General features: G+C 54.0%; 1 protein-coding gene across 1 annotated transcript in view; it reads right to left on the bottom strand.

The window, feature by feature from the left end:
- FIGNL2 (fidgetin like 2) overlaps positions 1-22,543 on the bottom strand; it is a 32,586-nt gene extending 10,043 nt beyond the window's left edge. Inside the window, exon 1 of the mRNA XM_081592351.1 lies at positions 22,300-22,543. The gene's annotated coding sequence lies outside the window, so the exon portion shown is untranslated. The remainder of the gene's footprint in view (positions 1-22,299) is intronic.
- Between the last annotated feature and the right edge of the window lie 2,127 nt (positions 22,544-24,670).

Genomic DNA, 24,670 nt, shown 5'->3' with positions numbered 1-24,670 from the left:
GCCACCTTCTGAGAAATTGTGATAATCAAAACAAATCTGTGTCTATGATGAGACCTGTGACCCTTTAGAAGTAGGACTTATGTGCAGTGCACAACCTATATAACCATACACTGCAAGCCTGGGGGGAGTATCAAGAACTGCTGGGTCACCAGAACCCTGGAAGTGGGTATATGTGGGGCCAGTGGTACAAGAAGAGTTTGAAATTATCAGGTTGCTTCTCAGGCAGTTGCCCTTATTGTAGTAGCTTGACTGCGCCACCTCTTATGATTGACCTGACATCAGTGAGGTGAGGTCAGTCTTTGAAAATAAACTGGTTTACCCTCATCCCTGCTGCCCTAGGGAAGGCGTGAGCCACATATACTAGAGCTTTAAAAGAGGAATTCTTTTTTGTTTGTTTTGGCTGCGCTGCACAGCATGTGGGATCTTAGTTCCCCAACAGGGATTGAGCCCACGCCCCTTGCATTGGAAGCGCCCAGTCTTAACCACTGGACCACCAGTTAAGTCCCAAAAGGGGAGTTCTTAAGAGTTGTTTCATCTCCTTCTGAGAGGTGATCCTGGCCACCAATGGCAAGAGAACAAGTAGAGACAGCAGAACTGAGGGGGAGGTGTGAGGGAGGCATATGTGCAGCTCCTGAGAGGTCTCCAAAGAACAGAGGCTTTACCTGTTGTCAAAGGAGATAATTTCCTGGGACATCAGAAATTTCAAGTGTTTCCTGTTGCAGGGTCATATGTGGTAACATCAGAATTGTATAGATTGTGTTATGACATGGGCCCTAAACCTGTTTTTTGTTGTTGTTCTTTTTCTTTTTGTTGTTTCTTTTTCATTCATTATTATGTATTCTTTGGCTCCTTAACATAGAGAAAAGAGATTTGACCTGATGAGAGCACTCTCTCTGAACTTATTAACTGGGCATACTGGAAGGAAAGGTGGTCCCTCCCAGAAGGACAGACACAGCAAAGAAGACTCTGGGTCTGGACTTGTTCACACACATTTCCTTCACCACCTGCCAGATCTGCTGCTCCTCCTCGTCGGCTTCATGGGGTATCTTCCCAGCCCCTCTCACCAGCTCCTGCCCTGGCTGGCAGTGGTCTTCACTCAGGTCCGCACTCTCCAGACCAAGCACTCAGGCCATGGTCCACACTGAAATCACTCCCATCTCAGCCCTGTGGACTCCAGAAACCCACTACCTCTGGCCCTCTAAACCTGTCCTGCCAGTTCCACACCCGTCCATCTCATCTGCTCTGGACTCAGCCCCTTCTGGGGTTTCACAGCCCTTGCAGCTCATCCTAACCACTTGATCTCTACCCTCAATCTGCTCAGACACAGAACTTCTGCTCCAGGCAGTTCCCTTCCATTGTAGCTGGGGGCACATCTCCATCACCTCTGGCCTTCTGTTTTCACCTTTATCTACATCTGCATCCATTTTAGAGACCAGGAGGCCTGAGGGTCTCTCAAGCTCAACCTCCCCAGCCTAGGCTGGGACCTTGCTCCGTTAATTGACTATCCTTCCCCACTACCATGCCCTGGCTCTGCCCCCACAGCAAGCTTAATTCTTTCCCAGCTTCAAAAAGACTTCCTTGACCCTAAGTCCTCCACTGACTACCAGCCCATCTCTCTTATCCTCCTCCTTCATTCTTCCCTGAAGCATCACCATCTACCTGCATGATATTATCTGCAGTGAGAGCAGGCAGAGCATGCTGTCTCCCTGTCCCTGCCCTCAGGCCAATTACAGCCCTCTCCTCTCACACAGAGATGTGGGGGCCTTCCTGTGGTCTGCTTCCTACAGGAGCAGGAGGGAGCTCCTCTGAAGAGGCACCCCCCCCCCAGGTTCATATGGCATGCTCCAGACCCTATATCAGCTGAGCTAGGCATTAAGACAGGCCCCAGGGACTTGAGGGAAAATATGGGTTTCGAATCAGAGAATTGGATTTGAATCGAGGCTCTGACCCTTACAGTGTTAGGCTGGGCCGGTTGTCGGATGTCACTGAAGCTCAATTTCTCTATCTGTTAAAAAACAGCATAACATTTGCCCTGCACAGTGGCCATGAGGATTTAAAAAGATTTAAAAGGATTTCCCTGGTGGGCCAGTGGTTAAAGAATCTGCCTAGCAATGGGTTCGATCCCTGGTCAGGGAACTAAGATCCCACATGCCTTGGGGCAACTAAGCCCACACGGGGCAACTACTGAGCCCAAGCACCACACAACTGGAGAGCCCAGATCTGACGTGGCCAAATAAATAACTACAGAATCCTGGGTCAGGTACAAAGTAGTATGATAAATATACAGTTAGAAACCTGAGCAGTGGCCCAACCTTGCTGAGTGAATCCAATCAAGTCACTTCCCCTTGAGGTTGGGGGAATGTGGAGAATGCTCTGTGAGTGAGGTTCCTTCCAGCTCTAATATACAGACTGGTCCTTAACGCTGGTTCCCCACTGTCCCCACTGGGGGAGAGCCAGCCCCCACTCTGCTTTATGCACTATCTGGCGGAGCCCTCCAAAGAGCCTCGTGAGAAATACTATTGTCTCGATCCCGTTTGGCAGGTGAAGCAACTGAGGTACAGAGAGATTGATACATCCTAAGGTCACCCAGCTTTTACCAAGGGGAGCAGGATTCAGACCCCAGCAGTGTTAAGTACAGACCCCAGGCCCATACCTCTTGGTTGCACTGGCTCCCTGGTCCAGTCCTTGGTACTCACAGCCAGAGAAGAGCCTGAGGCCGTGACACAGCCTCCAAGGCCCACTCCCTTGGCCCTACGGAAGCATTTCTGTGTTTGCTCGGAAATGTGGCTACACCTCAAGAGCTGCATGTTTACACTTCAAACCTGCAATCTTCCCCTGGGGGAGCCCCAGTCACCAGTGCCCCTACAGACAGGAGAATGTGTGTCCTCTCACTGTAAAGCAGCCCAAGGAAAGCTGTCCTTTCCCAGCAAACTCGCCATCTGATAAGCACCCACACCCCTAGGCTGTGCAGACAGTTCCTTATTTGAGTCTCCGGCCTTCACTGGAGGTGGCTGGGGCTCTGTGGAGAAAATGTCACTTAAGCTCTTTGTCTGTGGACCCTTGGAGGCTGGAACTCTGTGGGACTCCACACAGAGTCCAGTCCTTCTAACTCACAGGTGATCAATAAATAGTAACAGAAAGGACTGCTGGATGAAAGAGGAGAAAAGAATTCCATAAACCCTCCCCCTCATTTGCAAGAAGTCTTCCAGGATCAAAGAGGGAGTGTCTGGGCCTTTACAAATGGCCAAGGCACTCAGTGCACTGATCTCAGCCCTCATGGGCCTCTCCCATCCCTGTGGACCAGGCCCAGGACACTGCATCGGGCCTGACACAGACTGTGGTAGTGTGATTTACAATAAGAAATATATATTTAGGGTTTCCCTGGTGGCTCAGTGGTAAAGAATCCACCTGCCAGTGCAAGGGACACAGGTTCAATCCCTGATCCAGGAGGATCCCACATGCCGCGGAGCAGCTAGGCCCATGTGTCACAACTATTGAGCCTGTGCTCTGGAGCCCTCGAGCCACAACTACTGAGCCTGCATGCTGCAACTACTGAAGCCTGCAAGCTCTAGGGCCTGTGCTCTGCAACAAGAGAAGCTACCAAAGTGAGAGACCCAGGCACTGCAGCTGGAAGGTGGCCCCTGCTCGCTGAACTAGAGAAAAGCCCACGCAACAGTAAAGACCCAGCAGAGCCAAAAATAAATAAATATTTTTTGAAAAGAAGTATATATTTAGTCTTCATCCACTCCTCCTGGCTCACAGCTCCCCAAACCCTTAAATTTCCTAAGCATAAGCGTGACAGGAGCATCCTTCATAATAATATTTGGTCTCTTGTCCTCAGTTCCTAAAATAGCTTCAGAGCAATAAAGATGAAATGACTGTCTTGTTATTCATAACAAGCCCCCTTCAACCACACTTGAGTTTATATTAATGAGGGTTTTTGGAAAGCTCCTAGGAAACCTAAGGATGAAGGCTGGTGGCAAGAGGAACAGGCCATGATTAGAGGGTTGGACCCTTCAGCTCCCCCACACACACACACACTACCCCCCCACCTCCTGGGAAAAGGAGAGGGGCTGGAGATTGAGTTCAATCACCAGAGGCCAACGGTTTAGTCACTAGATGGGGTTAGGAGAGCTTCTGGGAAGGAATGGTTGGGTGGCTGCTGGGAGAGGGCATGGAAGCTCTGGGCATCTTCTCACATGCCTGCCCTGTGCATCTCTTCCATCTGGCTGCTTCTGACTTACATCCTTTTGTAATAAGCTGATAATCTAGTAAGCAAACTGGTTTCGTGAGATCTGTGAGCAACTCTAGCAAATTCATCAATCCGAGAAGAGGGTCGTGGGAACCTCTGATTTACCCCCCATCAGTCAGAAGCACAGGTAACAGCCTGGATGTGTGACTGGCACCTGAAGGGGGCAATCTTGTGGGACCACCCTTAACCCTTGGGATCTGCCACTACCACCAGGCCAGTTGTGTCAGGATTGAGTTAAATGTGTAGGACACCCAGCTGGTGTCCCAGAACGGGTTGGTGTGTGGAAAACCCTCACATCTGGTGTCAGAAGGGGAGCACCGAGGTAGAGGTGTGTGAGAGAAAGGGGGCACATGCAGGAGGAATGTGTTTCTCCCTCACACAAGCCTCAGACACTCCTCCACCCCCACTGTGGCATCAAGAGGCAGCAGATACCTGAGCAGTCCCTGTGTGTCCTGCGGCAAGACACCTCACCTCTCCAAGCCTCACTTTCTTCAGCTGTCAAGTGAGACAGTATAGACAGTGGACAGCAAACTTTCTCTCACTAGGAACTTTTAAGTTTTATACAGGCTGAGGTGTGGAAGGGACCCCAATACACCCCTCCAACTCCCTAAGAAGGCCTGTAACATCCCTTCCCTACTCATAGAATTTCTCTGGTTCAGAGTTCCCTCACCCACGGAGCTGGGGCAGGGTGGAAGGAGGGGCAGCTGTGCTGGGGCTCCAGGCCGTGAGGACAAAGGAGGGCGACATCCACACGGGCCCTTGTCCCCGTGTGGATGTCGCCCTCCTGGGCCAGCTCCTCTGGGCTCCATTATCTCAGCCTGGGACAAAGGGGCTGGAGTAGAGAATCCTATTGTCGGGCCTCTTATGGAAATCTCATTAATCTATTCACCACGGCTCCCACAGGCCTTTTGTCCTGGCTTTTTGTCTCCTGCTCACAACTGGTGCCCCGGGTGGTGGTGGTTGGGGTGGCAGGGGGGTGCGGTGGTTCTCTAGCTGCCTGGCAGAGCTTGAAGGGGACTGTTCCCCCATCCACTGGGCCCTGACCCCACCTCGTGCCAACCCCCAGTTACTGCAAGAGGAGAAGACAGGGAGGACACGCAGGGGACTCTGGAGGACAGGACGGGTCGCCTGCCTCAGCTCTTGTGCCCACCTCAGGAAGCTGTTCCCCCCAGTCTGGTCAGAGAGCAGCCCCAGCACAGCTGGGCCCCCAGCACCCTACCTTAGACACAAGGTAGGGCTCAAGAAGTGCTTAGGGGGTGAACCAAAGGAGGCCTGAAAGGCAGCTACAGAACTCTGCGGTCCACAGGCTGGAGCCCATTTTCTGCAGGTTCACTGTCTTGCTCGCATCCAGCCAGAAAACACTTCCATATATTAATACCTTCAGAGTGCTGGCCACTGAGCAGCAGTTGTCAGAGGGGCAAAATGGATCAGACTATGACCCTTCCTCATGACTCTATCATCTAACAGGGAAGATAAGGTGAGAGTGATCATGTCCATAGAAAGGAAGAGAAAAGAAAAGGAAGAAGGAAAAAAAAGAGGGATGAAGAGAAAGGAAAAGAAAGAAGGAAGGAAGGAAAGAAGGGAAGGAAGAGAAAGAAAGGGGGAGGGACTTCCCAGTAGTTAAGACTGTGCTTTCAATGCAGTGGGTGTACATTCCATCCCTTTTGGGGAACTAAGATCCCACATGCCTCGGGGCCAAAAAACCAAAACATAAAACAGAAACAATACTGTAACAAATTCAATAAAGACTTTAAAAGCGATTCACATACCAAAAAAAAAAAAAAAACCATAAAAAGAAAAAAAGAGAGGGAAAAATCTAAAGAGCAAGAAAGAAAAGAATCAATTCTGGAAGCTGGGAGGCAGTAGAGCCTATTTTCGGTGGCAGTGAGGGATCAGAGCAGCACCTAAAATGGGTCTCTGCAGGCAGAGAGCACTGGGGTGTGTCCTCGGCCGGCTGGGCTGAGCAGGGAGTGCTGGCATGTCCCTGTCATCACTTGCCGCACAACACCCCACCCACTGTGCTTAGTTGCTCAGTCGTGTCCGACTCTTTGTGACCCCATGGACTGTAGCCCCCGCAGGCTCCTCTGTCCATGGGATTCTCCAGGCCAAGAACACTACAGTGGGTAGCCATGCCCTCCTCCAGGGGATCTTCCCAACCCAGGCATCAAACCCAGGTCTCCCGTACGGCAGGCCAAGCCACCAGGAAAGCCCAACACCCCACTCAGGTAGATATTATAAAACTGAGTCCCAGGGAGGAGGTCCTACTTGCCCAAGCTCAGAAAGAGGGCCTCCTCCTTCTGGCCGTTGGTTTCCACCTCCACAGGCTGTGGGAAGGCAAGCAGACTCCAGGGGAGCAGGAGTCCAGCCAGTCGATTTGAACACTCTCTTCCCGATCCCTAAATTTGCTCCTTGGCTGGAGAATGGTGGAGAACTTGGAGCTGGGGAAGGGAGACGGGATGGCCTAGGGAGATGAGGAAGGGGATGCATGCCAGGAGGTGACAATGGTTGGAGCCAAAAGAAACCTGGAAAACAGCCCTGCTTGCTCATTCTGGCCTACAGGGCCTTGCTTACCCAAGGCCACCCACTGGAAAGTCCTCCCTCTGCCAACCATTGCTTTCCCATCTTTCAGGGCCCACGGCAGTCCCTTCCTCCTTCATGCATCCTCCTTGGCCACTCCAGTGCTAACTGACCCCTTGCCTTTTGGGGGAGCCAGAGAAAGTCCCTCCTGGCAACAAGAACAGAGATTGTTCTTCCTCTTGCTCCTGGTTCCCATCCCCTTTGAAAGCTCAGGGACTGTGTTCCCTCAAGTCTCCCCTCTTCTGTGTGATCCATCTCCCCCTCTACCGGTCATCCTCTTCAGCCCACAAACAGGCTGCTCCTTCTCCCATCTCGGGGTCAAGGGAGCTCAAAAGAATCTTGATCCTCTTCCAACTACATCCTGTTGCTCTCTGCTTGCTTTTTACCAAAATAAAAAACAAAACAAAGAATTTAAAAGATGCCTATACTACAATTTCTGATTCCTCCCCTCCCATTCTCACTTGAACCCCCTCCAACCATGTTTTCATACCCAGCACTCCAGCTGCCTGCGTGCGTGTTGTTAAATCTGACAGTCAGTCTGAGGGCCAGTCCTCAACTCAGTGGCACTGGACTCAGCTAATCACCCTTCCTTCCTGAAGCTTCTTCACTGGGTGCCCCACCCCCTCTCCTCCTTTATTTCTTTCATGCCCTCCTTTCACCCCTTCCCTTTTGAGCCTTGCTGAGCCCAGGGTTGTCTTGGATCCTTCTCTCCACATTAATTTCTTGGAGACCCCATCCAGGCTCATGGCCGTGACCTGTACATTGAGGATTCTCCAGCCTAGTTTTCCCTCACATACACCCTACTGGCACAGTCAAACTTCTCCCAGACCCTCCCACTTAAATGTTAAATGGGCATAACTGATATGTCCCAATCAAACTTCTGAGATTCTCACTCCCTCACCCCAAGTCTTCCCCATCTTAGGAACTGGCAGCCTCATCGTTTCTAAGAGCTCAGGTCAAAAACTGTGGGGTTATCTCTAACCACTCTCTTTCACACCTCAGACCAGCAGATCAGGCTGGCCCTGGCTTCCAAATCTATCCAAACTGCAACTACCTCTCACCCAGAGGACGGCAGCAGCCTGCCACCTCTCCTCCCACATCCACCCTTGTCCCCCACTTTCCAGTCTCAACACGCAGCCACAGGACCTTTGAAAACATGTCTGAGCATGTCATTCTTCCACCTGGAAACTTCCAGAGTCTCCTATGTCACAGAGAATAAAAGGCAGAGTCCTCCCAGTGGCCAACCTCGTCCTTCCGATCTGCTTCCCTTCACCTCCAGTCCTCCCCTCCGGCCACTCTCCCTAGGGCCTCCCCTCCAGACACAGTGGCTTCCTCACTGCTCCCTCCACTCTGGCTTTGCTCCCACTCAGAGGCCCTGGCCTTGTTGCGCTTGGTGCTTGCGATACTATTTCCTCAGATCTCCACACAACTCACCCTCCCTCACTCTAGGCCTCTGCTCAGCTGTCATCGCAGCAAACCCAGACCTCCCAACTTGATGTTCTCTGTAGCACTCATCATAATCTGACCTACTTGTTGCTTTATTGTCTTGTACCCACTGGAAAGTTGCATGAAAGCAGGTACTTGGTTTTGTTCACTTCATTTCCCAAGAACCTAGGTCAGTGCCAAGCACACAATAAGTTCTTAATAGACTCTCTAGAGTGGATGAATGGATGCCTGGATAAATAGATGGATGGATGGGTAGATGGATAAATGAATGGATGGATGGATGGATAAATGACCAAAGAGGCTTGAAAGTACCTCTGTGTCCAAATAAAGAAAAAAATCCAGGTGACTAAATTTGACCCCACACCAGCTGTTGAGTGGCAAGAGGCAAAGCCAGGGAACTTCTTCAGGAGTGGACAGGGGAATTCGTGTCTGTGAACACCAGAGGAAATACCCAGCCCTGATCTGACTGGAGCTGAAGGGCACTCAGCCCAGCCCCCAGGGACCCCACCTGGCCTTTTTTTTTTTTTTCCAAAAAAAACCATCTTCCTCCTTCTCTCTTCCCCCAGCCAGGCCTCTGAGAGGGGACAAAAGGGGCAATGGAATTCCCATCAAAGGCCACTGGACACATGGTAAAGAGATCAGGGCCCTTGGGATCCTGCTTCCTTGAGGTAGTAAGGCCTCCCCGCCAGTCTGGCTCCTCTCTGGGATGGGGGTGGCTGGGGTAGGGGGTGTGCTCTGGCCCTGGACTCCTCATATGTCAAATGCCAAACAGCAGGAGGCTAGCCAAGTGGCCCCCATCTGGGTTGTGTGTGTGCACATGCGCTGGGGGGAGGGGAGAGTGCAGAAATCCCTGCCTGTGTCCGCGGTCAGGGCCACAGACGAGCTATGACCATCTGTTGTGATCTTGAGAGGCCAGGCCAGGGGCCCAGTACCCTTGAGGGTAAACCTTCCCTTTCTGCCAGCCTTTTAGTGTTTGCAAAGAATTTTTAATAACTGCCATTCAGTTTTATCCTCACAGCTTCCCTGCTAGATAGGCGCATTCTCCCCATTTTACAGAAGACAAAATGAAGGCTCAGAGAAGGGGGAGTGATTCTCCCAAGGTCACAACAGCTAGTAAGCAGGGAAGCTGGGACTCTCAGCCTATGCTGCTAGCCCCCCTCCCTCTCCCAGCCTTGGCCAAGGTGTCTGGGCACCAAACACAGGGCTAGGCTCTGAGGCACAACCCCCAGCCCACTCCCCACTCTCTCTTCCAGGAAGCCTTCTAGGACTGACACCCCCAACGAAGTTCTAAGATGCCTCAAAGTGTAGAGCTCCAGAAGCCACTCCTTTCTCATTCTGGGCTGTTAGTGTGTCCCTGGGTATTGGGCCCTCTCATGGGCCAGGACCTCCTAAGGGCCGCTCAGCTACCCACAGGAGCAGATGATCCGCCCGGGGACTGAGGTGCTCTGACAGACTGGGGAGAGGGCACTGCACACTGGGAAGAACCCCGCTTAAGGTCCACACAGGCAGGAAGGGCTCTGCACCCAAGAGCCTGGCTTCTATCTCTGAACACAGCCTCTAATTCTGTGCAGTCCACATCACAGCTGTTAGTCATGGGGAACTATTTAAATGTAAATTTATTAAAATGTATTAATTATTTTAAATGAAATCATTTATTATTACTTACTATTATTTAAAAATAAAAATATATTATTAAAGTGAAATTCAATTAAAAATTCGGTTCCTCAATAGCACTCGCCACACCCCAAGAACTCACTAGTCACATGGGGTGGTGGTACCCCATGTGACTAGAGCATCCCACGAGCGTCCCCACCACCGCAGAAAGTTCCTCGGGACAGCACTGCTTTCATCCCAGCCAAGATCGGTTCCGCAGCTGGAGTGCTTCCCGCTATAGCTGGAGCCTCCACCGGCTTCTCTTGAACTTGAATGGAGTTTCATTTCTTAGGGTCTCCAGGTAAGACATCCCTAGGACTTGGGACTCTGTTGCTCAGGACTCCAGCTTCCCCAGGAGCCAGGGAGGAAGGGCAGACAACTAACTGGACCAAGCACTCCTCGCCAGCTCAGCTGTCCCGCCTGCCACCGGAGAGGAGGGGCAGGCTGAAGAGGAGGAGAGGACAGTAGGACAGGGCAGTTTGTCATCTGGCCCTTCGGGCTGTGCCTCCTTCCCTCCCCCATCAGCTGCTCGACACCCATCCCCCTTCCCCTACCATCCTCATCCTCATCAAATGCCATGGACAGATGGGGGCTGGCAGGGGAAAACCAGCAGCAAAAGCACTCTCCAGTGGCAACAGAGTCTGGGGGTCACAGCTGTGTCCCCAGGGGCCTGGTCAGTCCTTCAGGCCCGGCCTTGTGTCAGCAGTGAGAGGAAGGAGGGATACTTAGGAATCCTAGGGGGAGATTTAGGAATCTGTAGATGCTGAATTATTCGAGCACATACAACCCCAGTTAAAAATGCAGTCCATTTTGTGGTCACTCAACCATCCATCCATTCAGTGCATACTGAGTAAGTCCCACCATGTCAAGATGTAATAAGAGGATGTAAAGACAGACAGGTGAGCTCCCTAACCAGCTTGACCAGGTAGGCATGTGGCTTGTTCTGGACTTAATCCTCATTGCAGGTTAGATGAAGATCCTTTGTCTCTGCCCAGTGGTCTGAGCAGGATGGACACCCCCCAAGCCCCTCCCCTCAAACAGGCACACAGCAAGCATGTGTGAGTGCACACACACACACACAAACACACACACACACACACTCCCAGCTGCTTCCATGAACCTCCCTCCCATGGTCTCTCTGGCTAATCACAGCACTGAAGGGTAAGTCCCACCGTCCAGGGATCCCCAGGGAGTGTATTAGCACATTTGAACCGCTCAACCTGCAATGACAAAGCCTGGGGCCTTGGGAGGAGACACAGCAGGAGGGGAGGGGGCCTGAGGGGAGCTGTCCTCTGTCCTCTCCCCGGGGAAAGCTCAGAACTAAATTAAGCATTCTGGGGCTCAGAGGAATTTGGGGGCCCCAGCTCCAGCCGTGAATAAGCGATCCATAAAATCCCAATTTACACACTCACTGATCAAACAGCCCATCTACTCCCCTAGCAGTTTCGGCATGGCTCCCAGGCTTGCCTCGCTCCTACAGAAGGTCCTGGGGTGCAGGACCAGGGACATGGGCAGCCAGTGCTTTATCTGAGTAGCAGACTTAGTCCTACTCCCAGCTCCATGAAGGGCATCTGTCCCCAGGGCTTGGGGACCACCTTGTACTCCCTGGGATCTGGCTGCCTTTGGGGGAGCTCCTCAGGACTGCCCTCCATGAATGACAGCTCTTTTTCTCTCCTGAGCTGCCCTGGAGCCGCTGGGGCTGATTTCAGCCTCATCACAGAGCTGCTAATCACTTTTCCAGCTCTACTCTGCTGCCCACCCCTTTCTGACAGCGCCTCCATCATGTTTTCTCTTACCCTCCTGACGGCTGGAGCTGCTGGGAGATGCTCAGAGCCCTTTCCTTCCAGCCACATAATCTCACCTCTTCTCCGGGCTGGGAGATATCCAGAAACACGGGGCAGGGGATATTGGTTTCCTGTTACCAATTCATCTCCCTGGAGACACCAGGTAGGGAGAACTGGCCTAGTTATCACCCTTGCCCCTTCCTCTAAAGAAAACCCAGTTTGTCTCTACCTGCCTCAATTTTGTTTGCTTCACTTAGGCTGCCTGAAACTTCAGCAACAGAAAATCGTTCTGGTTAATAGGCATCCTCTTTTAAACCACTTACAGCTCTGGGAGGTTCCAGGGTATCAGTTGCTCACCCCTCAGTGAAGGTCAGCAAAGCCAATGGGCTTCTTCTCAGGTCTGTGTGAGCCACCGTATTGAGCAAATAGTTTTCATGGAGGCCAAAGAAAGCAAATCTTTGGGGCTGGTAACTACTTTAAAGACAGCACAGTCCACCCCACCACATGCCCTTCTCACTACTTGAGCTGCTCTGGAGCAGGTTAGGGTGGACTTCAACTCCTGGGCCCTGGGGCAGGACAGAAAGGAAAGAAGGGCCCACCCTATGTCTGTGTTTTCCAGGGCTGGAGGGTCAGTCTGTTATCTTGCAGAGGTCATTGCATCCTGGGCCGGGGTCTTGATCTTCATGACATCATTGAGTACCCCCAACAGACTGCTAGGAGGGGATTATGGTGCAAGCCCACTGGACAGCAGAACACACTCCTTCCCTTCTTTCTCCTTTTCTCACCTTCACTGGCTGCTTCCAGGGACCCTCAAATGCAGCCTGGTCTCACTAGTGACTTGAGTTATTCACGTATCTGAAGACTGATCTGGGATGAGGGGTGGTCTCTGAGCCCAGGGGTGCATCTGTAGGTCACAGTCCCACCTCCTTCGGGGCTCAGATGATGCGGGGAGTGGGTCAGCTTCTGAGATGTGGGGTAGGTGTCTAAACCTCTCTGTTTCCTCCAGTGTGAAATGGAGGACCCAGCATGTCCCAGCATGCCCCCAGGCCGGTGTGAAGGCAGTGGAAAAAGAGTGGTACTTCCAAGACTACCTGGAAGAGGTCCAGGGATGGGGGTGACACACCAGGTACTCCTCGGACTTGGATCCCAAGGGGGCTGGCCAAGTACTTCAGCCTGGAAAAGGCGGGGTGGGGGAGGATCTCTGGCACCAAAAGGAGTGGAACAAGGGACCCCTTGGAGAGAAGTGCAGCCTCCCAGCTGGGCCCCCTGAGACAGAGGGGCTCTGCCCTGTGGTGAGAGGCCTCTTGGCTCTCCGCTCTTGGGTATGACTGTGGGGTGGGGTGACTGAGTCCCAGACCAGAGCTTCCCTGGATGTCCTAGCCTCACCCCTGGCCCTGCTGCCCTGTGTCCTGGGGTACCTCTCACCTGCTCCTCCTCTGCCAATAAAGGGGGGAGCCCCAAGGCCCTGCCCTCTCTTCTGCCCTTTGTGCTACTTAGAAATTGCCTAGATAAGCCACATGCCCCTTCAGGTCCCTCTTGAGAGCCCTCCGTGCCAGATCCAACTTCATCTTGAGCCATACTTTTCCTGTCCCTAGGCAGGCCTCTTGACCAGCTTTCAGTCATAGGCCCCTTGTGCAGCCTAGTAAACCCATGGCCTATTCTCAAAATTACTTGTCAATGCATAAGATAAAAATACACAAGAGAAAAAAAGGTGTAACTATGTATGGTGACAGATGTTAGCTAGACTTATTGTGGTGACCATTTCTTCATATACACAAACATCAAATCATTATGCTGTATACCTGAAACTAATACAGTGATCTATGTCGATTACGCTTCAATTTTTAAAAAATGATACACGGGACTACTGCCAATTACACCTTAATAAAGCTGTAGGGGGTAGAACTTTTAAAAACATGGAGCTACAAAGGGAACTAATAACATTGGAATACAGCTCCATTCATGAACGTCTCAAGGATCGTGGACCATAGGTCTCAGCCCAGCAGAAAAAGACCCCCTCTCAAACCCCACCTCCTCCCCATAGCCTGGTTTAGGAACCAAGGTTGATTTGAGTCAGTTTGGGTGGCACTTGATCTCCAAAAGGCTTAAGCTTTAAAGCCTGGGTGACCCTACTTTCCAGGGCCCCATATATAACCCCCCCATCCCTGCATAGGGGTGGGTGAGAGCAGATGCGCCCACCGGCCTGGCCAGCAGTGGTAAGGGGGCAGGCCCAGGCAGCCCACCCTGGATTCCCCAGCGGCTGCCTCTGCCTGCTCCTTCTCCCTTCCCAGCCCTGGGGGAGCCGAGCTGAGTAACTCCAGCTATGCAGCCTGGCCGGTCTACCTGGGTGTGAGTGGGCAGGGCTGTCCTCAAGGGGGTGGCCCCCACACCTGCAGGGCCACAGGAACAGAGAAAGAAAGAGGAATTGGGGTGGGGGGACGGTGCTAGGCAAAGACCAGACAACCACGGCAACTCCTGTCTGTGCCAGTTTGAGATCCCAACACAAGAGCCAAGCGCTGCCGGAAGCACATGAGCTGGTGTAATCCTCACAACAACTCCCAGAGGAGGAAACTGAGGCACAGTTAACTTGTCGAGGTCACCAAGCTAGGACTTGGTGCCATCCTCCAGGACAGTCTGGCTCCAGAGGCTGTTCTGCCTCTCACTTGAGCAGCCAATGTTATTCCCATCTAACAGCTAAGGAAACAGTATGTTGATTCCCACCACCCTCATCAGACTCCCCTGCCCTTCTTTAGCCCCTCTTCCCTTGATCGCCCCCCCAGACTCAGCCACAAACCCACACTTTATCCATAATTTACTTTGGCACCAAGTAAGTCCTTGCAGGTCTGAGACCCCAGACCCTGGTTATAGTCACAGCCCTAAGGGGAGGGATCAGAGAGGTAGGCAGCAAGCTGCAGCAGACTGGGAATGGGGAGTGTTTACTTGGAGGGAGAGAGACTTCTGGGGATCAAATATTTCTGAATACCTGAGCCACCTCTGGGTGGCAGCTCTGTGCAGCCCCTCCCCTCCTGTCCCCATTCCCACCATCCTCAAACGAGTTGAATTTGCCATGAAAGATTTGGGGCTTAATGTTAGCTGTCTGATAACATGTGGGTTCTCTAAAAGTGATGAGCTCCCCATCAGTAGAGGCATTCAACATGAGAGATTGTCTATTGGGAGGGGTACTCCCGGGCAGGTTGATGGGCTCCTCTGCAGTTTTTCTGGGTCATCTCCACTTACATGTCTAATAGACCCTGCAAACCCAGCAAGTCCAAAAACTGAACTCCTGGCCACCCTACCCCTATGAGACAGTTCCTACTCTCCCAACACGGGGTTGAGGCCCCGAGACTCTGGCCTGAAGAGGGCTACAGTGTGGAAGACAGAGATAGGAGAATGGCCATCCTACATGGGACAAAGTCCACTTGGAAAAAGAGCCCCTTCCTAGAGGGATGAGTGTCATTGGCCACCAGTGGCTACTGTCTCTCTGAGGAGATGGATGGGAGGGGTGATACCTCCTGATGGCCAGAGTTCCCTGGAGCCCTTCTGCCCTGACAGAAACCTTCGGGCAGACCGGGTAGGTGTGGAAGAACATGATGAGGTGGGGAGATGTCATTATTCAGTATAACCCAAATCTCACTAGTTTCTTTCCCCTGCAGGCCTGAAAGAACAACAAACACCCCAGACTCTCAAGCATTCCAGGGCCCAATAGGCCAGTCAGCAGCAGGTGGACTCTCCCAGTTTCTTAATTCCCACTAAATTAGCACCTGTGTCACGTATGAAAGGACCCCTTGGGGAAAAGAAGTCTCTTTGGGAGTCTCCCGATGATGCTAGGCCCTGCTGTGAAGGACTTCCCAAGAGACTTGGGAAGTCGTTTGCCCAAGTCTCCCCTCAGCCCACCCTGAGGCCCGTCCACCGTTCCCAGCTCAACCAAACCACCCTCAGCAGCTCCGTTCTATGTGGGGAAAACCAGGAGTGTGGCTCTCAAAGCTCAGCCTGTCCTTTGGCCTGTCCGCTGGTCCCTGACTGTCTTGTAACCTCCTTGAAAGTGGGACCATGTTAGAAATAATGCTCATTGGATGAAAGACTGAGTGAGTGACAGTCACTCAGTCATGTCTGACTCTTTGCAACCCCATGGGCCAACCATAGCCCACCAGGCTCCTCTGTCCATGGAATTCTCCAGGCAAGAATACTGGAGTGGGTTAACACTCCCTTCTCCAGGGAATCTTCCTGACCCAGGGATCGAACATGAGTCTGCTGCATTGCAGGCCGATTCTTTACCGTCTGAGCCACCAGGGAAGCCCTGGATGAATGGCTACCCGGATAAAGTATTCAGGCCTGGCTCAGGGCCCTGCAGAGTGTGTGGCGAGTGTGGCCAGGCTTCATGCAGGGGCCTGCAGAAAAGCGAACAGGGCCAGGGCTTCCTGCAGACGACGTGCTCTGCTCCTCCCAGGCCACACAGGAAGTGGAGGGTGGCTCCGGGAGATTTGAGGCATGACAGCCACACTCAGGTGCACGGCGAGTGTGTGTGGAGTCTCAGGGGCCCAGGAATCCTGGCCCTGGCTGCGCACCCTTGGGAGCCTGGCCGAGATACACCCAGGACCTGGCACAGTGCCATGACCCAGCAGGTGTTTGTTCGACATGGGTTTGTCAGAGTGAAATGCAGTCTCTCTGTCACATCTTCCCCTCCATCCCCGATTGATTAATCCCAGCACTGGGCTGGGGTCAGGTAGCCTGGGTCTTCCAGACAGCAAGGGGAACTGGAGGGACTTCAGAGGTAGTAGCCAACCTGCTTCTCCTCTCACCCACTCCTGAGCCCCCTACTGCCTGGACTCAGCTTTGGAGAGAACTTCAAAGATGGCCAGGGCAAGCCCTGCCCTGGGCCAGAACTTTCACAAACATGTCCTTTTTTCTCCTTCCTCCTACGCTGGGAGGAGGTTCCCTGCATGGGTTCCAAGTCACTGAAAAGGTCACCAGAGGTAGGCATGTACTTCAGAGAAAAAGAGCACACTATGTGAAACCAAGCGCTCTATTACCTATAAACTCATTCACCAGTGTTCTTATCCCCCTTCTGCAAATGAAGATGCTGAGACACAGAGTATGTGACTTGTCCAGGCAATTAGACCTGTTTAGCAGCAGGGTCTAGTCAAAGCTCTAGTTTTGCCAATAGTCACATATGGATGTGAGAGTTGGGCCATAAAGAAGGCTGAGCACAGAAGAATTGATGCTTTTGAATGGTGGTGTTGGAGAAGACTCTTGAGGGTCCCTTGGACAGCAAGGAGATCAAACCAGTCAATCCTAAGGGAAATCAGTCCTGAATATTCATTGGAAGGACTGATGCTGAAGCTGAAACTCCAATACTTTGGCCACCTGAAGAACTGACTCATTGGGAAAGACCCTGATGCTGGGAAAGATTGAAGGTAGGAGGAGAAGGGGACAACAGAGGATGAGATAGTTGGATGGTATCACTGACTCGATGGACATGAGTTTGAGCAAGCTCTGGGAGCTGGCAAAAAGCTCAGGGAAGCCTGGCGTGCTGCAGTCCATGGAGTCGCAAAGAGTCGGACATGGCTGGCAGGATCACTGCAGCCCAGGGGTTGGTCCCTTGGATGGGAGGCAAGAATGATCATCATAAATTGGGGATGGGGCCTACGGAGGCTGGATTGAAGCCACTGACTAATGCTCTCATTCACTGAGAACTGTCCACCCCACCACCAGTCCCCAAGGTGAACTGCAAAGGCTGACTGACCATGCCTCCTCAGTACTAAAGGAAAAGAGAGCAAGGCACCTGGGTGGCTCCATTGCAGTCCCTTCTCCTTGATTGGTTCAAGCAGGAAAATGTCAACATCAGTAGTAATCAAAGACGGTCCCAACCCATGATGGTTTGACTTTAAACTTTTTGACTTTACAATGCTGTGATATTCATCCAGTAGAAACCATACTTCGATTTGTGGATGCCGATATTTTCCCAGACTAGGGATATGCAGTAGGATCCTCTCTTGTGATGCCAGACAGTGGCAATGAAGTGCAGCTCCCAGTCAGTCATGCCATCACAAGGGTAAACAAATGATACACTCACAACCATATTGCACCCATTAAGCCATTCTGTTTTTCCCTTTCAGTACAGTCTTCAATAACTAATATGAGAGACTGAACACTACTATAAAATATGTTTTGTGTTAGACGATTTTGCCCAACTTTAGGCTAACGTAAGTATTCCTGATCACCTGTAAGGTAGGCTAAGCTAAGCTATGATGTTCAGTAGGTTGTGCTGTGCTATGCTGTCACTCAGTCATGTCCAACTCTTCGTGACATCATGGACTGTAGCCCACCAGGCTCGTCTGTCCATGGGATTCTCCAGGCAAGGAGGGTTGTCATGCCCTCCTCAAAGGGATCTTCCCAACCCAGGGATCGAATCTAGGTCTCCCATGTTGCAGGTGGATTCTTTACCATCTGAGCTACCAGGGAAGCCTGTTCAGTAGGTTAAGTGTATTAAATGTGTTTCTGACCTAAAAATATTTTCAACTTACGATGCATTTATCAGGGCATAACCCTATCATAAGTCAAGGAAGATCTGTATAGCCCTAAGCACTGTCCCCTGCATTTCTGACCAGACCCTCACAGGCCCATAGTCCTTCAAGACTGGAGCTCAGGGCTTGTGGCTCCTACCTCATTTAATTGTCACGAAAATGCTTACGAGGAGGGTGCCATAATTAGTTGCAATTCACAGATGAGATATAGAATAAGATATACACATAAGTTCTAAGTGTTAGCTATGATTCATCAAGACACTTAAGAGAATGCTCAGAGAAGAGCCAGACTCTCTTGTCACTCATCCTTGGGATGAGTGGGTTCTGAAACAAAATAACCCCTGGACCTCCTCACTCCAGGTGACACACTCAGAGATGAGATGACTGGCCCATAGCCTGACCCAGGCAGGGTGAACCTTTCCCACTCAAAGTTGGGCCCAGCAGTTCTATCCGATACCCCTGGTCTCTTGGCTCATCCTGTCCTCCTGCCATGCAGAAAGCACAGAGTGGAGGGCAAGAATGCTGGGCTGTAGGCCTCACTCTGCTCTCAGCCCTCCAGGGGGGTCTGGACTAGGGCAAAGGGTTCTTGATGCACAGACCCCATGGGGTTCAGAGGGTCCAAGAGGCCTTTAAAGCAGAATGCAAAGTCTGGTGTCAACTGATAAAAGTGGATTTTTCTGGGGATGGCTTGTCGGTCCTTCTGAGGGGGTCTGTAAATCAAAAAAAGTTATGAACCCAGGCCTGGTTGGGGTGGCCTGGTAATCTTGAAGATCCCTTCCATTCCTTCTTGGGCTATATGCATTTAAACAGAAACTCCATTCCTCATCCTTCAAGGCTAACTCAGCAGCCACTCTGGAACTTCTTGATTCTTCGACTGAAACACAAGGTGGGGACCCACACAGTCTCGCAGGGTCTCTCCTGCCTTCATCTTCCTTGCTAGCCTGCCAGCTCCCTGCCAGCCCAGGGATGAGATGACAGAATACACCAGTATACCCCATGGTCAGTCCTGTGGGGCCTACTGCAGCCCACAGCCTCTGTCCACTGGAAGGCAGAAGCTCTCGGTGTTTTGGACCACAGGTGTATCTGAACTCAGGTCCACCCCTCTCCTCAGCAACCCTGTAACTTCACTGAGCCATGCTCCCATGGGGAAAGTAGTTTTCATTAAATCGGGTAGAGGAGCCAGCCAAGTCAAGAAGAAGCAAATTTCTGCTATTAAATAGAAGGCATAGGGAGGGTAAGAGAGATCAGCCTGTCCCCTGCAATCCCTGGCTGACCAATGGTGGGGGAGGGGAAAGCTGGGTTCCTAAGGGTCTAGCAACTGCAGCAGTAGGAGCTGGGGTGGAGAGTAGGGGCAGTGCTGGCCCAGATAATAAGCAATTGTTAATGTGATCCATATGGATCCTGACTGGCCTCTCTGTTTAACAGGATGATAATGGCAGAGAAAGAATGCTGGTCTGTGGGGAAAGGAAGGGGCAAAGTCCTCCCGGACTTGGGGGTGGGGGAGGGTCGGCCTTGAGGAGGAGGAAGAGACCCACCCAGAGACCTCCACCCACTCAGGAGCACAGAGCTATTTGCCTGGAAGTGTCCAGAGGCCATGGTTTGCAGGCTGCCCTTACAAAAACCCTTTTATTCAACCAACAAATATTTATGGAGCACCTACAAAGTGCCAAGCCCAGTGGGGATGGGGTGCAGGGAAGTATATGGCCTCCTGGAGGCAAAGCCTAGTGCCAACATAGCCTCGGAGGCTGAGGGGAGGCACAGGTACAGGGCTAGGAGAACATGCAGGAAGGAGTGAGTGACTAGAGCTGGGGGCTCTGGGGGAGGCTGCATGGGGGAAGTGTGGCATCCGAGTCGGGCCTTGAAGAATGAGGAGGCTGTGGAGAGACAGGGACAATGGGAAGGCATTTGGCTGAGGGAACAGCAAGAGCAAAGGCAGAGAGGCGTGAAATTGCGTGGAGAGAGTCTGAGGTCTCTGCAATAAAGCGGCAGCCCAGGCAGGGGAGGGGAGGGGATTCTTGCTCCATAAAAAGCTGCGGCCATGGATGACCGAGAGCAAGGCACTGAGAACACCACACTCGGGTCGGGTCCCTCTCCTGCCCCGTTCCAGGCGGAGCACTGGACTTGTCCATTCACCCCATCCTCAGCCCAGCCCACCCCTACACCACGGCCAGAAAACCCCGCAGGCCCTCGGAGACCAAACTCATCCATGTGTCTTTCAGCCCTCCTCTTCCCCTGAGGAGATGGGGGTCCCCCTGAAAAGTGGAGGTCACTGGGCCTCCCCTAGGAGCCACTCCACTGTCCCCACAGAGCTAATTCCCTTTGGCCCAAGAGGACTTTCCTCAAGAAGACATTACAGGGAGGGCACAAGGGTCGTTCCTTACAGCAGTGGTTGCTGCGGACTCCCAAGGAATCGAGTGGAAATAAATGAAATGGCGTTAAATATGGGCGAGGGGGATTTACGAGGCCTGTCACCCAGCGGAGCGACGCCGGCAGGCAAGCCCCGCCCCTTTCTCGCCCACCCCAGGAAGTCCGCCCCGCCCCCTGTCCCGCGGCTCAGGCGGCCGCCGGGTACCCGCGCGCGCCTAGGTCCCGCTGCGCTCAACCTCAAGCCGCCCGGCGCGTCCGTCCTCCCCGCCTACCGAGCAGCGGAGGACGGCGTTTGCTCCCGGCTAGGAGCTCCGGGAGGGGGGCTCTGAGGAACCCCAGCCCGGCCGTTTCCAGGAGGATACACCGGGGTTCAGGTTGGACTCGGGGAAGGTCTGGGGCTCCCTGTGCACGGTCAGAGTTCTTTGGACCACCGCACCACCTGGCCCACTCCAGCAACTCCGCAGGGAAGGCTCTGGGCCCCTAGACCGGAAAGTTCTCCAGCCCCGCCGCAGCCCAGAGTGGGGTTCGAACCGGGTCCCCATTCCTTGCCGCCTGGCCGAGGGCTGGAGTCCGCTTAGCCTCTGCAGCCCTGGCGGACGACAACGCAAACATTCTTCCGTCCTCTATTCTCCAAATTAGGTATCCATGGAGACAGGGCCTGGCAGCCTGACAGCCCCACGGCCTAATCCTGATTTAGTGACCGTCCCTTTAACAGCCCACCCACCCCTCCGCTCCGGGCTCCTGGCTGCCGCTGGGCGCAGGCTCCAGGCCGCTTACACTCGCCCCCGCGCAGACCCCTTCCCAGGCCTCCTCCGCCCAAGAGGCCACCGGGACTGGAGGGGCCCGAGGAGGAGGCCTACATTTGCTGCGCACCTACTGTGTGCCCAGCCCTAGCGGAGGACCCTCTACAGAGCAGGGTCCTTAGCAAGGGAATCTGTGTATAGACCAAGAGAGGGCTCTCGGAGTTGGGAAGTTTAAAGGGCTCTAGAGAGAGCCGGGAGCTTAGAGGGTCTCCCTAGCAGCCTGTAGCCCATGGGTAAAGGTAAGTGAGGAGACTCGGAGACGGGGGCTATGCTCTCCCGGGCCAGAAGAGAAGAAAGGCAGGGGGTGGGCGTGAGAGACGCAGGGCCCCAAGTGGCCTCAGTCTCCTGTCACTGCCCCGTCACGATGCTGGGGAATCTCCGGGCCTGGAACCCAGTCCCCACCCCCCTCCCTCACACACAGGGGCCGCTGGACAAAGACCTGATGGAGTGGGAGGGGCCTCGGGCCGGCCCTCGGGCTCCGGACACTGGATCCTTCTGGGACCCGAACCCCCAAATTCTGGGTCCCCACCCCCCAATCCCGCAGGCTCCCCCCAGAGCCTGCCGCTAGCTACTGCTGCAGCCTCCGCACCAAAGGGGGCGGCGAAGAGGGTGCCCGTCGGCGACGGAGAGGAGAGCCCCTTCCCTGCCCGCCCCCTACCCCCGGGAAGTGACCCTCAGCTCCCACGCACCCGCCTGGGTCTCTCGCTGGCCTTGCCCTTCGACCCCCGCCTCGTTGAACCCCGCGACCCGCAGCCCCCGCCCTCTCCGGCTCTCGCACTGCCCTGCGCCCGCGGACAAAGCTCCGGACACCCCGACCGAACGGTCACCACCCCCTGACCTCGGCCCGCCCGCGCGCTCCCGTGCCTGCCCCCGCCGGGCCCGCGGCCTCGTACCTCGGCATCCCGGCCGGGTCCTAGGTGAGTGTGCGCGGCCTGAGGGGGCGTCCGGCCCCGGGACCGGGGCGCGGGCCGGGGGCGACAGGCCGGGGCTGGGGGGCAGCGGCGCTCACCATCCTGGAGCCGCTACTGCTGCGGCTGCTGCGGCCGCGGCGGGCGGGAGCAGGACTGGGCAGTGGGGGTGGCCGGACAAGGGGCCGCCCCGGCTCCCCCCGCAGGCAGGACCCCCACCCCCACCCCCGCCTCCCCTCGCCCGCCCCCAGCGCCCTCCCTCGCAGGCCTTTGCTCCCCTCCCCTTTCCCTGCTCCTCCCATCCCCTAGTGCCCCTCCCTTCCCCCAACTCCCGCCCCTTCCCCGGCCCTCTCCACCCCCGGCCACTTCCCCGCCCTCCCCTCCTCGCCCCCGCCCCGCCCCCATCTCCCCTAGGCTCGCTGGGCCCCTCCCCTCCACCAGCCCGGCCTGGCCCCGCCCCTCTCCTCCCCTAGCTCTAAAATAAATTAGCCACAGAGGGGAAAAAAGAGCAAATGACCCTTGGTGTGGAGTGTCCTTGCGCCACTCTCAGGCCCGCCCCCGCCTCTCTTGGGCCGCTGGAGCGGGAAGTTGGGGTGGGGGTGGAGGCCGGGCCGGGTGGGGAATGGTCCCCGAAGAGGGAGGCCGGGATTGAGCAGTAGGGCGGCCGAGCGTGTCCGCCGGGTGTGAGCGGCTTCCTGGGTCGAAGGGCAAAGGGGAAAACAGCAGGCCCGGCCCGCCCTGTCCGCTAGCTGCCTTCGACCCCCACTCCCTGGACTGCCTCGGCCTCTCGGCCAAAGCCTGGTGGACTCAGTCTTTCATTCCCACCCTCCCACCTGCCCTAGGTGAACTGTTGGCTTTGCCAGCCCGTGATGCATAGAATGGGTGGGATACACGCAGCTCAGCAAGTCCACTGCTCTGCGCGGACTCCAAGTGGGGTGGGTTCGGGGGGAAGACCGAGAGCCCAGGAGGTGGGCAATGGAGGATGGGATGTGACGTCTAAACCGTGGGCTTCACTGGAGGGCTTTCCCCCAGCCACACTGAGCCAAGCAGGATGAATCCCGCACCTGTGATCTGCTTGCTACTGCTACTGCTATTGCTAAGTCACCTCAGTCGTGTCCGACTCTGTGCGACCCCATAGACGGCAGCCCACCAGGCTCCGCCGTCCCTGGGATTCTCCAGGCAAGAACACTGGAGTAGGTTGCCATTGATGAGTGTATTCATTCAACACATTGCGAGCGTCCACTCTGTGCCGGGAACACCCTAGCGTCCCGAAGGCACATCCTTCTCCCGGGGCAGCACCTCCAAGGGTAGAATTCTGTTAGACACAGTGACGCAAGGCTTCAGCAGCGATCCAGACAGGAAAGGAAACCTGCAGAGCGAGCAGCCCGCAGAACCCACTTTGCCCCAGGAGGTTGTAGGAGAGAGATCTGAGCTTAGGTTGGAAATTCCAAATACATTTCCTCCTTAGGAAATGTTGAGCACCACGGGTCCCAAGGTCATCTATGCTCCCATGCAAGGGCAGTGCTTGAGGGTCGGGTCTTCTGAGATGTTTTCTGTTTCTTTCCGGTGCTGCTCAACCTCTCTGAGCACTAGCCGGACAAGGTTACCCTTGGGCTCTCTTTCCAACTGCCCGGTAGTGTTCTGGCCTCAGTGTTTTGTAGAATTCTAAACTCTCCCCTTCCCTTCTGCTAGTGGTGGCTCCTCTGGAGTCTCACCAGCCCTCTCTGGTAGCTCTGGGTTTGATCTCCCAGAGTACCCTTAAGGGAAACCAGGAGGCTCCTATATTTTTCCCAATCCACAGAAGGAAGCAAGACTAGAACCCAGGCAGTTTCTGGAATTCACCAAAGTCAGGATCTTCTCTGACCCTAGAACTCGCTCTTCCTCTCTATTCTACATCCCTAGGACCACACCTTGGCACAGGGTCAGAATGGTCGGGCATTTGAAACTTCTGGCTTCAAAATCAGAAAGGCAGACGAAATGGACCCATAGCTGCTGTAGGAAAACTGAACCCCAAGTTGAAGGGACAATCCCAAGACAACACAGGGAGAAGGAATTTGTTGAGAATTTCTTTACTGATGGGGTATCTGAGGACCAGAGAGAAGAGACACGCTTGGGGTCAGACAGCAAAGTTGGATGTAGAATCGACTGTACTCTTGCCACCCTATCTGTCAGGGTCCCCAAGGGTCAAGGGCAGGAATAAGGGGAATGTCCACATGAGCTGAGTGACCCCAGCCAGTAGCTCTGGTGCCTGGAGGCCAAGCCTGACACTGCTAGGGCAGTGTGGCTAGGTGTCAGTGGAGGCCATGCTCCTCCAGACTCCAGGGTGGGGTGGATGACAGGAGTGAGGGTGGAAGAA

Source organism: Giraffa tippelskirchi, chromosome 4, assembly GCF_054371585.1.
Source record: "Giraffa tippelskirchi isolate mGirTip1 chromosome 4, T2T-mGirTip1v1.2.pri, whole genome shotgun sequence".
Classification (NCBI taxonomy): domain Eukaryota; kingdom Metazoa; phylum Chordata; class Mammalia; order Artiodactyla; family Giraffidae; genus Giraffa; species Giraffa tippelskirchi.
Note: the sequence above shows the minus strand (reverse complement) of the source record. Positions and strands in the feature narration are given on the sequence as shown.